Source organism: Trachemys scripta, chromosome 2, assembly GCF_013100865.1.
Source record: "Trachemys scripta elegans isolate TJP31775 chromosome 2, CAS_Tse_1.0, whole genome shotgun sequence".
Classification (NCBI taxonomy): Eukaryota; Metazoa; Chordata; order Testudines; family Emydidae; genus Trachemys; species Trachemys scripta.
Window position 1 is genome coordinate 198,589,849 of NC_048299.1, and position 15,408 is coordinate 198,605,256.

The window sequence follows — 15,408 nt, forward strand, 5'->3', positions numbered from 1 at the left end:
GAGTCTCTCCCAGTCACACTCTAATAACCTTCAGTTATTATCTTTCTCATATCTTTGTACCTGACTGGTGTATCTTTTTTTTGAAGGTCCCTGGTTACCATAGCTATAATTTCATACCTTCATCAGCCTTAGTTTCAGATTTTTTTTTTCAAAATTCAGGCAATTATTATTGTGAACTGACCTTGAAGTTATTTGCACATCATCAGCTGGTGTGGCGCAATACACACACACTGTTTGTTGTGACTGTGGGTTTTCAGATGTGCTGTCCTAACAACCTGTTCTACTACGCATGCTGATGAAGCATTGGAGGTTCTGTTTATCTGACCTGCTGTGGAATGTACAAGTTCCGAATCGCATGATACACTTTAACAATGAACATGCTACTGGGTTAAGCACCTAAGTATCTTTGTGGATCTGGGCTTTGGTGCCTATCTTTTCACACAGACAAATTCAAATTAGAAACAAGGCACACAGTTTTAACAGTGAGGGTGATTCACCACTGGAACAAACTACCCAGGGAAGTAGTGGATTCTCCAGCTGTTGATGGCTTCAAAGAAAGATTGGATGTCTTTTTGGAAAATATGCTTTAGTCAAACACAAATTATTGGGCTCAATGCAGGGGTGACTAGATGAAATCCTGTGGCCTTTTGTGACCCAGGGACCCGTTGTTGTCATCTGGGCAAAGGACAAACTGGGTGCACAGGATTTTACAGGGATCCCCTAGGTTGGATATCTGTATAATAGTTCACCAAAGGCTCAGGGTGGCATGAGAGGTCCCTACCAAGAGTCAGCAGTCCACTGGTCATCATAATCATTGTGAAATGTGTGTGCAGATAATATTTAAGGAATTATATCTATACTGAAAAGTATGTTCTCAAAGTCGTAGAATTAAGGCAGGACACCGGGGTGACAAATCTAAGATATGTTCCTTTCAGGCAGGAGGTTAACAGACACCTATCTCCCTGTCTGGCCATTTGTGTATTGTGCATTACATGCCTTGCAAAGTATTTGCATACTGAGCCAGGTGCCAGTTAAGAGATTGTGAAATCTACAAGAGATTAAATCTATCGGAAGGAACAAATGGCAGGGGGTGTCCTGTTTATGAATAAAGACAAGGGATTGGTCTGGTATATTTTGAAGTGCAAAGGGACACACTGGATCCTTCACTGAGGAGCCAAACTCACACCCTGATTGTCTCATGAAAGAAGCACTGCAAGGATTTGGGGTGAGCAACACTCTACAAGACATGAAAATATTTTGCAAATTAAGTCTAAGGCTTAAGCTTTGAAACACGTTATGATTTTATATGTAACCATGTTTCCAATACTTCTACTTGCTATCTATGCTTTGCTCAATAAACGTATACCTGATTTTATTGTAAACATGTATAAATGGTGTGTGTTAAGCGGAGCGGTGATCTGAGGTGGAACTGTTTCTTTGGAAGCACGAGTCTGAACACTGCAAGTGTCCAGTGGACCAGTGGCTGGACACTCCAGGAAGATGCTCAGGGGGTTCAAACATTGGGAGGTGCCAATTGCTAACCTATAGCGTGGCAGCAGGGCTTGTGAGGCCTAGAAGGGAGTGTTTCTGTTGCCCATGTCTGGGGCAGTCAGGGAGCTGATCCCTGGCTGGCACAGAAAAGGCTTCCTCACACTAAGGGCAGATGGTTCCTCAGCGAAGAGCCTCACAACCCTGGTATCTCCGGGAAGTGGGACACCTGTACTATACAGGAGGTCAGAGAAGATCTTAACATCTGTAAATATACCCATCTAGTCCACTTATTAGCGTAGTTTAATTCCTATAAGACAGTGACTTCAAATTTGAAATAAAATATAGTTAGTCAATAGATTTTGAAAGATTTTACAAAGTCACTCCACTAGTAAATTATAGTTTATTTCAGTCTGTCTGGTGTTCTCGGGATTCAGCTACTAATCTGCGTAATTCCAGGCTGATTATCTAAGCTGATTGAAATTTGACAACATATATCTTTTGTAATTGGGGTTTCAATTCAATGACAAGAAAATGTTTCATTTTCAATGAATTTTTGAATGAATTTTTAATTTTTTTTCCTTATTGGAGAAGAAAGTGTGTGTTTGTGGAGGGGTGGGGGGACAAAAATTCAAACCAATTTTTTTTCTGAAGAAAACAAATATTCATTTTGAATTTAAAAAATTTTTTTTGTCAAAAAAAAAAAACTGTGAAAAGTTTGAATGAAATGAAAACTATGTTTTCCTACATTTTCTATGAATAAACAAACACACACATTTTGTCCAGCTCTAATCATAGTGTTATTGCTTCAAGTAGATGTTATATGCACTTGGCAACATTGTGATAACTCTGATGGCACTGACAGTATTTTTCTTTTCTATTATGCAAGAAATCAAATATTAATCTTTTTCTGTGCTATCAGCATGGATCTTTGATGTATCAGGCATTCCAAGTAAATATGGAAGATTTCTCCAGTGTCTTTCCCTCTCTACAATATATGATCATGGCCTTGCCGTGGTAGTAACAATTATGACAGGCTTACAGCTATTACTGTCTGTTCAGCTACAGAGCGGTTGCCCAGCTGTCTGTACAGTAGTTTTTTTTTTAACTGCTCAAAGGTCTGTTGAAAATTCCTCAGTCTAAGGCAGCTCAGGCTTGTAGAAAACACTTAGTTCACACTGGCTGTACTCCAGGGTGTAACACAGTTATTAGCATAGTAACTCTGCTGTTGGTATTCTTGCAGTCCTTCTCATACACATAGCTTGATATTTTTTCCTTGTAGGCAGCATGGTGGTTAGAGAAGGAAGTGGGTTTCAACTATCTGAGGGGTGTTGATATATAGCACCACCTCAGTTCACCGACTCTTAATTCATGCACCCACATTAGTTCTTATCCCTATTCTTTCTTATGGTGCATAGCACTCTATTATTACTGCTTGGCCCATCTCCTTCCTTTGTCCTTGTTAAAATTTGGCAGCAATGGGAGCAAACAGAAACTGCTGATTACATGCACAGCTGCTATGCTGTGGTTGCTATGCAGAAACCAAACTATTACATTTTTAATACAGTGCAGAGTATTGTACAAGCTTGTGCTGGGTACGCTGGCAGTTACTTGTGTCCCACAGTCTGCATTATGACTACTTCATATACATAACCAGAATTAAATTGTCAATAAGAGACACAAAGGTAAGATTGTTAAACTCCTTACTCATAATGGCAAACCAAAGCGACTCTCCATCAGGTCGAAAGAGTTCATAACCTATCCCTAAATTAGTGAATATCATCACTAGCAGATCAAGATCAAAATTCTAGGTAGGACCTAGGTATACTTGCCTTATTTTCTGATCTGTTCACTAATGAAGACCCTTTTGAAAGTGCTTCCAAGTGCTCCCTTGTGGCTCCCATGGTGATCAGTGAAATCCTGCATCTGCAGCTTTGGAGCACCCTATGAAGTGTATACTATGCACGCTGGAGCACCAGTCTGACTTGGCTCATTCATTTGGAAGTGCTAGTCTGTTAAATTAAGATCTGTGTGGGGGACACAGGAGTGGAATGACTGAAATACATTTTACATGAATTTTAAATTTCTAAATATGGTAGGACAGTGCCCCAGGTTCCTCAAAGAAAGAGCTGTAACTGCACGATAATATACTCTATTTAGAAACTTGCTGGCACTCCTGTTCTAAAGTGCCCTCACTTTGTATTTTTGCTTGCTTTTTGTACTATCAGCACAGTGTGGTATTTTATCTGAGAAATTGATGCCATAGGTGCTGCACCTTTAAATTTTTAAAGCACCGCTCCTGTGTGCAGCTTTGTTTTTCCTCATAGCTCAATGCAGATTGTCAGTGAAGACAAATACTGTGTATTCTTTCATAGGGACTTTACATTTCTTCTTTCTTGCTTCATTGTTCTTTTACCTGAAAAAGTCTGGGGACAACAGTATTGCTAACCCCAAACAATCAAAAGTCATGTCAGGCACCCAAAATCAGGAGATTGTTTTAAAAATGATGATTTTTTTTTTAAATAGTTTTGGGTTTCTTGTCATTCCTTCTGTTTTTTGAACCATTGTGATTCACATTTTCAAGATTTTCTCAGAAGGCATGAAGACAAGAAACTTACTTCTTTAAAAAAAAAATTCTCACGTTCTCATATAATTACATGTATCCAGGAGCTGGGACTTTAAGAAAAACACCAAGACACTAGATAAAATTGTGAGAGTTGTCAACACGACTAAAATATACAAAGAAAACCAGCACTTGGTTTTTGGTTGCCCAAAATCAAAATATTTTTGGTTTTCAGTTTTTGATGAAAATGCAGAAAGAAAAAAAGAAAGAAAGAAAGAAACCCCTCCATTTTTTCATTGAAATAAAAACATTTTGAATGAAAAATTTTGGCCAGCTCTAGCTTTTTATTTACTCTTTCATGAAGGGACAAGTTTTACCTTCCTCCCAAAAAAAACAGAGGATTAATCACTTCTGCACATGGATTTTCCCAATATACTGACCTCAAAACTATTTTCACTTATTTAGATACCTAAAGACCTGATCTTACAGTGTTGAGTACTCTGGCCTCAGTCCAGCAACCTATTTAACCACCAGCTCAGTTTTAAGCACACGAATAGCCTCATTGACTTTAATGAGACTATTCACAAACTTAAAGTTAAGCAATGTCTAATTGCTTTCCTACAGCAGAACCAGAGTTCTCAGCACCTTATAGGATCAGACTCTAAAATATAGCATTAGGAGCCTACGCTCCCATTTTAGAAAATCTTGGCTCTTTTTTTTTATAGCCTTAGGTTATTGCTTTGACACAGAGAAGTCCCAGAGGATCTAATTTTTTCTTCTCTCAACCTTCCCTCCTCTCATGGATTTCAGTAGATTGTTTCTCTCCTGGTTACACTTGTGGATCAATTCATACATCTTCTTATAATTGCAATAAAAACAGTTATTTTTTACAAATCATACTGGGTGAAAAATATTAGAATTGATTTTAGACAAAAGACACGGTGGTGAACTTACTTTTCAAGTCTTCCAAAGCTCTTTCTTCTGTGGATTGTAACTTGAACATGTCTCACAACTTGAAATCTATGACCTTTTAGTGACTTTTACAAACTACTTATTGCAGTCATGGTTTTTTCCTAACATCAGATAAAGTGCTGATAGGAGGGTTCTCACAGAGTATGTCAATAGTTTAATGTGCTATACACATAATTCCTGTGCTAATAAATCCTGTGATTGGAAATTTTGTAATTGCATATTATGGGATTAGTAAATACATGCCTCAGGTGCTCTCAACTTGGGAGCTATGTATTAATGCTCATCTTCAAATACACCTAGGCATGTCAAATGCTACTATGCTGGGGACTTTTTAATGTTAACTGTATTTGAAACTATTCCATATACTGAATAGGGCCTGTTTCCCCTCCCATTTACACCAGTGTAAATCAGGAATAGCCCCTCTGAAGTCAATGGACCTGGTTCCTTAAATCTGGTATAAGGGGTTGGGGCAAAATCCTTGCTCCATTGAAGTCAGTGTGAGTTCTGCCATTGATTTCAATGGAGCCAGTCTTTTCATTGATTGCAATGAGTTTTGGATCAAGACCTAAGTGAGAGAGAAATCAGGCCCACACTTTACTATTTTCCCTCTTAGATACTGTTTATAGTGGAAGGATAGAAAAGAATAGTCATAGGAAATAAAGACTCTTCCACTGGTTGTAACATTTTTTTATTCCATGGAGTTTTGAAGCATAATCTTTATATCCATGGCCAACCATGAAGTGGGGAAGACCAAAACCCAATTCCATACCGGAACAATCTGGGAGGTTGCTCTTTAAAAAGATGAGGTTGTTACAGATATGGCAATTTCCTGCTTTATACTTGAAAGACCTCATGGTATTAAGTGTAGGTATTATTGTATGTAACTTCTTTATGAGGGAAGGTGCGACAAATATTACAGCGCCATGCAGTATCTTTAGGGTCCATTGTTTGAATGGTCTGTGTAAGATTGTTTTCTACTCTAGGGGGAAGGGCTACCACAGTTCCTACAAGACCTAAAAACAGTCGGAGGTGATTAAATTAAATCAGTCAGGTTGTAATCCCACCTGGAGAGGCACACATGTACTACTTCAAACTAGATTCTCCAGAGACCAACAGACAAAGATAGCACCTTAGGCTATTTTCCCAAAGTTTACACGGACTCAGGATCTTCTTTCTGGTTCAGCAAACTGACAGGACTTTCTGTCCATGGGTGCCCCAATCCTTCCTGGGATGGATTGGAAGGACTTTGGTCTACTGAGGCCCCATAAGACTGAGGGGTAACCTCTGGTAAACCTTTAGCATGCATATAGGAACTTTTATTGTTTTTATGTGTTTTCTCGGTAATGCTTTCATCTTAAGAATAAAAGTGCTTGCTTATAAAGACCTGTGTGGTAACTCATAATTCCTGGCAATTATGGTGTTCATAGCCTTTGAAGTTTCATAGATTCTAGGACTGGAAGGGACCTCGAGAGGTCATCAAGTCCAGTCCCCTGCCCACATGGCAGGACCAAATACTGTCTAGACCATCCCGGTTAGACATTTATCTAACCTACTCTTAAATATCTCCAGAGATGGAGATTCCACAACCTCCCTAGGTAGTTTATTCCAGTGTTTAACCACCCTGACAGTTAGGAACTTTTTCCTAATGTCCAATCTAAATCTCCCTTGCTGCAGTTTAAGCCCATTGCTTCTTGTTCTATCCTTAGAGGCTAAGGTGAACACGTTTTCTCCCTCCTCCTTATGACACCCTTTTATATACCTGAAAACTGATATCATGTCCCCTCTCACTCTTCTCTTTTCCAAACTAAACAAACCTAATTCTTTCAGCCTTCCTCCATAGGTCATGTTCTTAATCATTCTTGTTGCTCTTCTCTGGACCCTCTCCAATTTCTCCACAGCTTTCTTGAAATGCGGTGCCCAGAACTGGACACAATACTCCAGCTAAGGCCTAACCAGCGCAGAGTAGAGTGGAAGAATGACTTCTCATGTCTTGCTCACAACACACCTGTTAATGCATCCCAGAATCGTGTTTGCCTTTTTTGCAACAGCATCACACTGTTGACTCATACTTAGCTTGTGGTCCACTATAACCCCTAGATGCCTTTCTGCCGTACTCCTTCCTAGACAGTCTCTTCCCATTCTGTATGTGTGAAACTGATTGTTCCTTCCTAAGTGGAGCACTTTGCATTTGTCTTTGTTAAACTTCATCCTGTTTACCTCTGTCCATTTCTCCAATTAGTCCAGATCATTTTGAATTATGACCCTATCCTCCAAAGCAGTTGCAATCCCTCCCAGTTTGGTATCATCTGCAAACTTAATAAGCGTACTTTCTATGCCAATATCTAAGTCGTTGATGAAGATATTGAACAGAGCCGATCCCAAAACAGACCCCTGCGGAACCCTACTCGTTATACCTTTCCAGCAGGATTGGGAACCATTAATAACTACTCTCTGAGTATGGTTATCCAGCCAGTTATGCACCCACCTTATAGTAGCCCCATCTAAGTTATATTTGCCTAGTTTATCCATAGGAATATCATGTGAGACCATATCAAATGCCTTACTAAAGTCTAGGTATACCACATCCACTGCTTCTCCCTTATCCACAAGACTCATTATCCTATCAAAGAAAGCTATCAGATTGGTTTGACATGATTTGTTCTTTACAAATCCATGCTAGCTATTCCCTAGCACCTTACCACTTTCCAAGTGTTTGCAGATGATTTCCTTAATTACTTACTCCATTATCTTCCCTGGCACAGAAATTAAACTAACTGGTCTGTAGTTTCCTGGGTCATTTTTATTCCCTTTTTATAGATAGGCACTATATTTGCCCTTTTCCAGTAAGAGCAAGCAAAGCACAGAGGCAGGCCTGTTTAGACAATCTGGCATGCTGGATTTATAACACTATAGGTGGGGAATGGTGCAGCCTGGAAAAAACCCTAGTCAGGAGGGAAAGAGACGTGGGTTCCTGCCCAAGAGAGGTGATGACTGAGGAGCCAGGAGCCTAGAGTGGGTGCCCTTGGTAGCGCACAGAGGGGGAATATGGGTGCAGTTGCCCTGAACGGGGATGAGGTGATCTGTTCATAATCATCCCTATATACCCTGTATGACATCTCAAAGTATAGATCATACTTAACAGGAGAGAGCTGGGGAGTAGTGAGAGAAAATCTGATTTGCAAATAAACACACCAAGCTTAGTTTTGTGGGGGCATATTATTATTTACAATTATTCAGACAACTCCAGAAAAGGTCTGAGAATCAGGGCCATGTGACATAAGTGATAAACCCAGCACAGCGCCAATAACAAATAGTGAATAGTCAGAGTGAACACTGTGTGGACAACTCAGAGTGTTTAACTTATTCATACAAATTATTCAGTGAATTTTTACCCATAACAAATATTTTCAGAGGAAATCAAGCTCAGTTCATGAATGATTTGATAACAAAAGAAAGAACTATATTCATAACTCACATTATTTTTGATATACAGTTTGACCAGTTCTGCTTGCCAGTGGGTCAGATTTTCTGCTGTCTGACACAAGTAGATTGTGCAGCACATATTAATGACAAAAGAACATTTTAAAATATATCAGTAATTTAAGTGGTAATCATGAAATAAAATGTGAATTTTAAAGTGGATATATTGTAAACAATAGTTTACATAAAAAGTTGAACTAATTTTGGCTTCTAGACCATTTTTTTAAATGCAAGCATATCCATGGAGGACATGTGTTAGATAAGATATAGAATCTATACTAGATAAGATTATTTTTCAAGGATGTTTTTGAGTTCCCACAGGAAATAATGGAAATTCCAGAAAGGCCTAAAAAAAGAGCTAAAACAATAGGATTTTGATGGATAGGTGCCTAATATTTTGTGTTCATTGGGCATACATTCCTTACACAACACTGAAATGAGGTAGTTACCTACACTGTCTCTAATTGTAAAAAACACCCACAGCCAAATTCTGCCTTCACTCATACTTATACCACCCTCCTGAATGCCCAGGCATTGTTTTGGGATGAATTTGTATGTAATTTTTATCTATAAACACATTTATAGTAATCTACCTGGCAGTGTTTGAAAAAACAGAAAAAAGACATTAGCAATTTCAATGACTAAGGATACATTTCATAGGTGGTTGTACGAAGGAAGGGCAAAAACAATAAACTGATCTAAATAATATCACTGAAACCTAAGTCAAGTATTTAGTCTATTATATTGTTCAACGTGATGTATTAACCAAAATAAGAGTTCCAGTGGCTAATAGTTAATGCCTGATCTAATATCCATGGACTTCGATAAACTTTGTAGCAGGCTCTCAAAGCACAAAGCAAACTGTAAGCCACATTAAACAGCATGACCCTACCTGTAGCATTGTTTCCATTTTATGAACTGAAAAAAATTATACATACTGCAAGAGATTTTTTCCTTCTGAGAAAAAAAATATTATTTGCAGGCAGTTTACAGGGTTCTAAGTACCTCTTAATACCTTTGAATTATTAATCTTTTAAAATCCAAGATGCTTGTCATTAAATATTAAAGAATAAGATACAGCATTGTAAACTACAACCAAATGGTGAAGATACATTAGTAGCTGGGATACCATCTGGACAATGCTATTAAATATCCATCTGCTTTCAGCATCTTCCACATGTGATTGACAATAGGTTTTTCTTCTATAGAAAGAACTTTTTGATTTCTCGAGACATACCTCTGTATTGCACCATTACCTTTTCTATGCCTACATAAGGGCAAATCTGCATTTATTGAAACACTGAGTATAATATATTGTCAAGGAAACTGGGTCCTGAGTGATCTGGCTTAGGGGTCAAAGCAGGAATCAGGCTCAGAGGGTGGAGCGAGGGTCAGCACCAGAGTGAGAGTCTGAATGCCAGAGCCAAGGGTCAAGACAGAGTCAAACCCAGGAATCAGAGTTGAAGGTCAGAACCAGATTACCTGGAGTCAGGTAGGGCAGGAGCAGGGCTGGTTCTGAGGTGGAAGCATGGCTGGGACAGGACCGGAACAAGGCTGAGTCTATGCTGTAGCGAGTCTGGGTAAAGGCAGTGTCTAGGCTGAAGCAGGGCAGAAGCAAGGTAAGCACAAGGAGACAGAATCTACAAGTGTGAGTATTGAGCAGCCTGTGAGCTGAGGTGCTGGAACAATTTGTATAGTGGAGGTGCTGAGAGCCATTGAACCAAACTGTAAACCCTGTATATGATGGAAACCACTTCAAACTAGGGGTGTGGCAGCACCCCCCACAACACCTGAGTTCCAGCACCTATGATGTGAGCTATTGTTGCTGCTGGGCTTAAGATCTGTGCCTCAGTATTGATAATGCCCAGATATTGGTGGTCCAGTTTGGCCGAGAGGTGAGTTGATTTAAGATTTTGTGTGGTCAGCCAGATATTATCTCCTACACAGCAAGGTCAGGGATGGTTTGGCAGTCCTGATCAGCATGATGTTTATATGCTTCCTTAGCTGCTTGTAATTGCACCTTGAATTCCTGGTGTACTTGGTGGACTTGGGTAGCTAGATCTGCAATAGCAGGAACTGGGGAGTTCATGGGGATGCCATGTGAAAGCAAGGATGAAAACTGTAGTTGGCAAAACAACAACAACAACAAAAAACATGGGGGGAGGCTTTGCAAAGTTGAGGCGTGAGGAGCATTATTGTTAGCTAACTCAGCACATGGAAGCAGAGACAACCAGTTATCCTGATAGTTAAAGAAGCATCACAGGTATTGCTTGAGAATCTGGTTGACCCACTCCATTTGTCCTTTAGTGTATGGATGGTAGGCAGATGGAAGGACAGCCTCAATCTCTGGAAGCTTTAGAAATTCCCGCAAAAACTAGGAAACAAACAGCACCATGGTCTGACATGCCAGTTGGCAATCCATGGAGATGATGAAAGTTGTTCTCCAGGACGACACAAACCATTTCCCGGGTGAAGCAAGGGATGAAATGTGCCATCTTGGTTAGGAGATGGACGATGACTAAGATTGTTGTATGCCACTGGTAACATGGCAGCTTCACAATGAAGTAGACAGATTTGGTAGCCCGTAGCAGAGGTGGAATGGGCATGGGCTGGAGAAGGGCCCAGGGTTTCAAGCAGGGATACATAGGCCCCACCCAGCACAATGGTTACAGGATCTTTTATAGCTCTTGACTGAGGTGTAGAAACCCGGCCACAAGAAACTCCTTACAATTAAGTTCCAGGTCCTGAAGTGGCCAAAGGGATATGCCATAACATAATTAAGAACCTGCAGTGTCATTTGCTGTTCCAGGATATAGATACAGCCCTCATGGTAGAGAGGGGTTTGGGGTTCAGGAGGGAGCTCCGGGTTTGGGGTGAGGCTCAGGGTAGGGACAAGGGGTTGGGTGCAGAAAGGGGTCAGGGCTCTGGGCTGGAGGTGCAGACTATGGGGTGGGGCCAGGGTTTGGTGGGGGCTCCGGGTTTGGTGAGAGCTCAGGGACTGGGGCACAGGCTTACCTTGGGTGGCTCCCGGTCAGCGGCGCAGCGGGGGTGTTAAGGCAGGCTTCCTGCCTGTCCTGGCACTGTGGAGCATGCTGCGCCCTGGAAGTGGCCAGCAGCAGGTCCGGCTCCTAGGCAGAGGTGTGCAAGCAGCTTTGTGCGGCTCTCACCCACAGGCACAACCCCCTCCCAGCTCCCATTGGCTGGTTCCTGGGGCAGGAGCAGCGCACGGAATCCCGTGGCCCCCCATGCCTAGGAGCCGGACCTGCTACTGGCCACTTCCGGGGCGCAGCGCGGTGTCAGAACAGGTAGGAACTAGTCTGCCTTAGCCGGGCAGCACTGCCGATGGAACTTTTAAAGGCCTGGTCGGCGGTGCTAACCAGAGCCACTGCGACCTTGTGCCTTACATTCCATGACCCAGCACTGGGTCGTGACCCGCAGTTTGAAAACCACTGGACTAGAACCTATCTCTGTCTATTTATGTTCTTATACTACAGCTATGAGTATACCTTATTGCAAATTATGGGTGTACTTACACTCCCTGCAAACACATATAGCTTGTCAAATTATTCACTCTGAAATATATTCTTTACATATTCAGAGCCTGCCAGGGACCTGACAATGGGATCTTTAGGCCATTTCAGTTTTAGGCCCTGATCCTGCAGAGACTTATGTATATACGTACCTGTGGCACAAAACCCACAATCCAGTAAGTATGAAAAACACTGGCTACAGTCAGTAGGCTAGCTCCTATTCTCCACCCACATTTTGCCTGCTTTGCCCTACTCTGACATTTTACTGGCTGACTGGATATTCTCCTGGTGCAAGGAGATGGCATAGAGCTGGCATAGGCCAAAAGATGAAGCTGATTTTCCATACTGGTAGTTGAGAAGAGGATTGGCAGAAGAACCCTCAAATGTGTTATATGGTAATTGCTCAGACTCAGCAAACCAACTTTGAATAATCTCTGAAACAATAACAATTTCCAACAAATCTTTGGTACTATCTTTTATGTTAGAATTGTTATGAAAACGTTACTAGGCAATGCTCAAAGTATGAACATTTAGTAATAATAAGTTCTGCTCAAACCATGCAAAGTTCTTCTGCACAAAAATTGCCCCTGTAGTGCCAGATGTGCAAACTGTCATTCATGTGAAGTAAATGGCTAAGCTTGATTTTTATTAACTGTTAGTTGTTTGATTCCTGAAGTGAAAGCTTAAAAAATGGATGAATATTTTAGTAGAGTGTTAAACAGCTTATCTTATGGATGTAATTTTTATTTAACATTAATATATACATCAGCTGTATATTGCAAAGAGCCTGTTTCAGTCCCTCATTAATAGAATGTGAAATGAACTTTGACATTAGTGTTTGTATCCATGCACCTTCCCATTTTTATTATATATTTCCTCCTATACTTGCAATTCAGTTGCTACAAAATGATAACATGCTCTTCTAGAATCCCTTTTGCATGATAATGTGTCTTCCTAGCTCATTTATTCATGTTATACACCATAATGCAATCTTCCTAGCAATGAATCATTCTAATTACATGCAGGTGCATATTTCTTTCATGTTAAGTAGTTTTAACAGCTCAGTATTTCAGATCACAACTGTTTCAGTCGCTCTTTCTAGTTAACTGAAAGCTTTTCTATGATGCATAAAATGCTGTCTTTGGGATAATGGTTTATATATGAGTTTTTATTTCATTTCAGCGCAGCCCCAAAACATCCTGACTCTTATTTCCAAAGTCCAGACACAACATGAGATAGTCTCACTCTCTCTCAGGGTGAAACTGCAGATTTCCTTCCTGGTTTAATTTCGGAAGTTAAACTCAGCAAGCCTGGCTTCATGAACACTGCTGAACCCAAATAACCAATTGTTTTAATTCAAACAATATGTGACATAGTTAGTCATATAAATATATTTCTCATGATCACAAAAGACTTGTTAAACAAAATATCATCCTCCAAGAACTAGTATATTTACAATATGGCATTCAAGAAATATTCACTACAGCATAATTTTTCAGGTGAGAAAAATCTTAAGAAATATCTTTATTTCTTGGCTTGATATGACAAAGGTTCTGGGGACGCCTCCATAATTCATATTTCTTGTCAAAAGAAAAATTGCCTCTCTCCTAGTCCATTCAAAATGCATTTGCTAAGATCATCTTCCTTGCCCATCAGTCTGCAATATTTAGAACTCAAACTCAGTGCACCATGTAGAGACTAAATCAGTAGAGCTCTATGCGGATACAAATTTATATTTGTGGATGCAGATATAAATCGGTATCCACGGAGCTGCAGCGTTCTACCAGGAACCTCCGCAGTGAAAGGAGCAACATGTATGGTCGCTTGCTAGCAGTTACTCCGGCATGTTTGTACTTTTCGCAGCCCTGGCCCTAGCCCCGCCCATTGGGGCAGGCACCAGGCTCACCAGCAGCTGTCCCTGGTCACACTCGTGTGTGCAAATGGCTTGCACGTTCCCAGATAGGAGACGCAGACTGCTGCGTGGAAGGGAGCAGCAGTCCCACATGGATCCGTGGATATAAATTTGTATCTGCGCCGGGCTCTAAAAATCAGAAAGGCTAAGGCACCAAATGAGTTACATCAAGCAAGAGACAGAAGGCAATTAGACGTTCTTTAAATTCATTAGGAGCACCAGAAGGATGAAGGGAAGTGTAGGTCCTCTACTTAGTGGGCAAGGAGAGCTAATAACTGATGACATCAAGAAGGCTGAAAGAACAGGAGTACTTGTGGCACCTTAGAGACTAACAAATTTATTAGAGCATAAGCTTTCGTGGACTGCAGCCCACTTCTTCGGATGCATATAGAGTGGAATAAATATTGAGGAGATATATATACACACATACAGAGAGCATAAACTGGTGGGAGTTGTCTTACCAACTCTGAGAGGCCAATTAAGTAAGAGGAAAAAAGAAGGCTGAGGTGTTTAAAGCCTATTTTGCTTCAGTCTTCACTGAAAAGGTTAGTGGTGACCAGATTTGCAACACAAATAATATTAATAGCACAGGGGGAAGCCAAAATAGGGAAAGAACGGGTTAAGGAATATTTAGATAAGTTAGATGTATTCAAGTTGGCAGGGCCTGCTGAAATTCATTCTAGGGTACTTAAGGAACTAGCTGAAGCAAGCTCTGAACCATTGGCAATTATCTTCGAGAATACATGGAGGATGGTTGAGGTCCCAGAGGACTGGAGAAAGGCAAACATAGTACCTATCTTTAAAAAGGTGAATAAATAGGATCCAGGGAATTTAGACAAGTCAGACTAATTTTGATACCTGGAAAGATACTGGAACAAATTATTAAACAATCAATTTGTAAGCATGTACAATCAATTTGTAAGCCAGCACCAATTTGTTAAGAACAAATCATTTCAAACCAACCTAATTTGCTTCTTTGTCAGGGTTACCGGCCTAGTGGATGGGAGAAAGCAGTAGATATTATATATCTTTAGTATTTTTGATGTAGACCCATATGACACTCTCATAATAAAATTAGGGAAATGTAATTTTGATGAAATTACTATAAGATGGGTGCACAACTCGTTGAAAGACAGTACTTAAAGAGTAGTAATCAATGGTTCACTGTCAAACTGGGAGAGTGTATCTAGTGGGTCCCACAGGGACCAGTCCTAGGTCCGGTACCATTCAATATTTTCATTAATGACTTGGATAATGGTGTGGAGAGTATGCTTATAACATTTCTGGATGACAGGATCAAACTGGCAGGGGTTGCAAGATCTTTGGAGGACAGGATTAAAATTCAAGATGACATTGACAAATTAAAAATTGGTCTGAAATTAACAAGATGAAATTCAATAAATACAAGTGCAAAGTACTTCACTTCAGAAGGAAAAATCAAGTGTGCAACTGAAAAATGGGGA

General features: G+C 40.4%; 1 long non-coding RNA gene across 1 annotated transcript in view; it reads left to right on the plus strand.

Annotated features, from left to right (window-relative positions):
• Nucleotides 1-1,128: 1,128 nt before the first annotated feature.
• Nucleotides 1,129-15,408, plus strand: part of LOC117873366 — a 36,086-nt gene continuing 21,806 nt past the window's right edge. The window contains exon 1 of the long non-coding RNA XR_004644701.1: nucleotides 1,129-1,225. This is a non-coding gene — a long non-coding RNA (uncharacterized LOC117873366). The remainder of the gene's footprint in view (nucleotides 1,226-15,408) is intronic.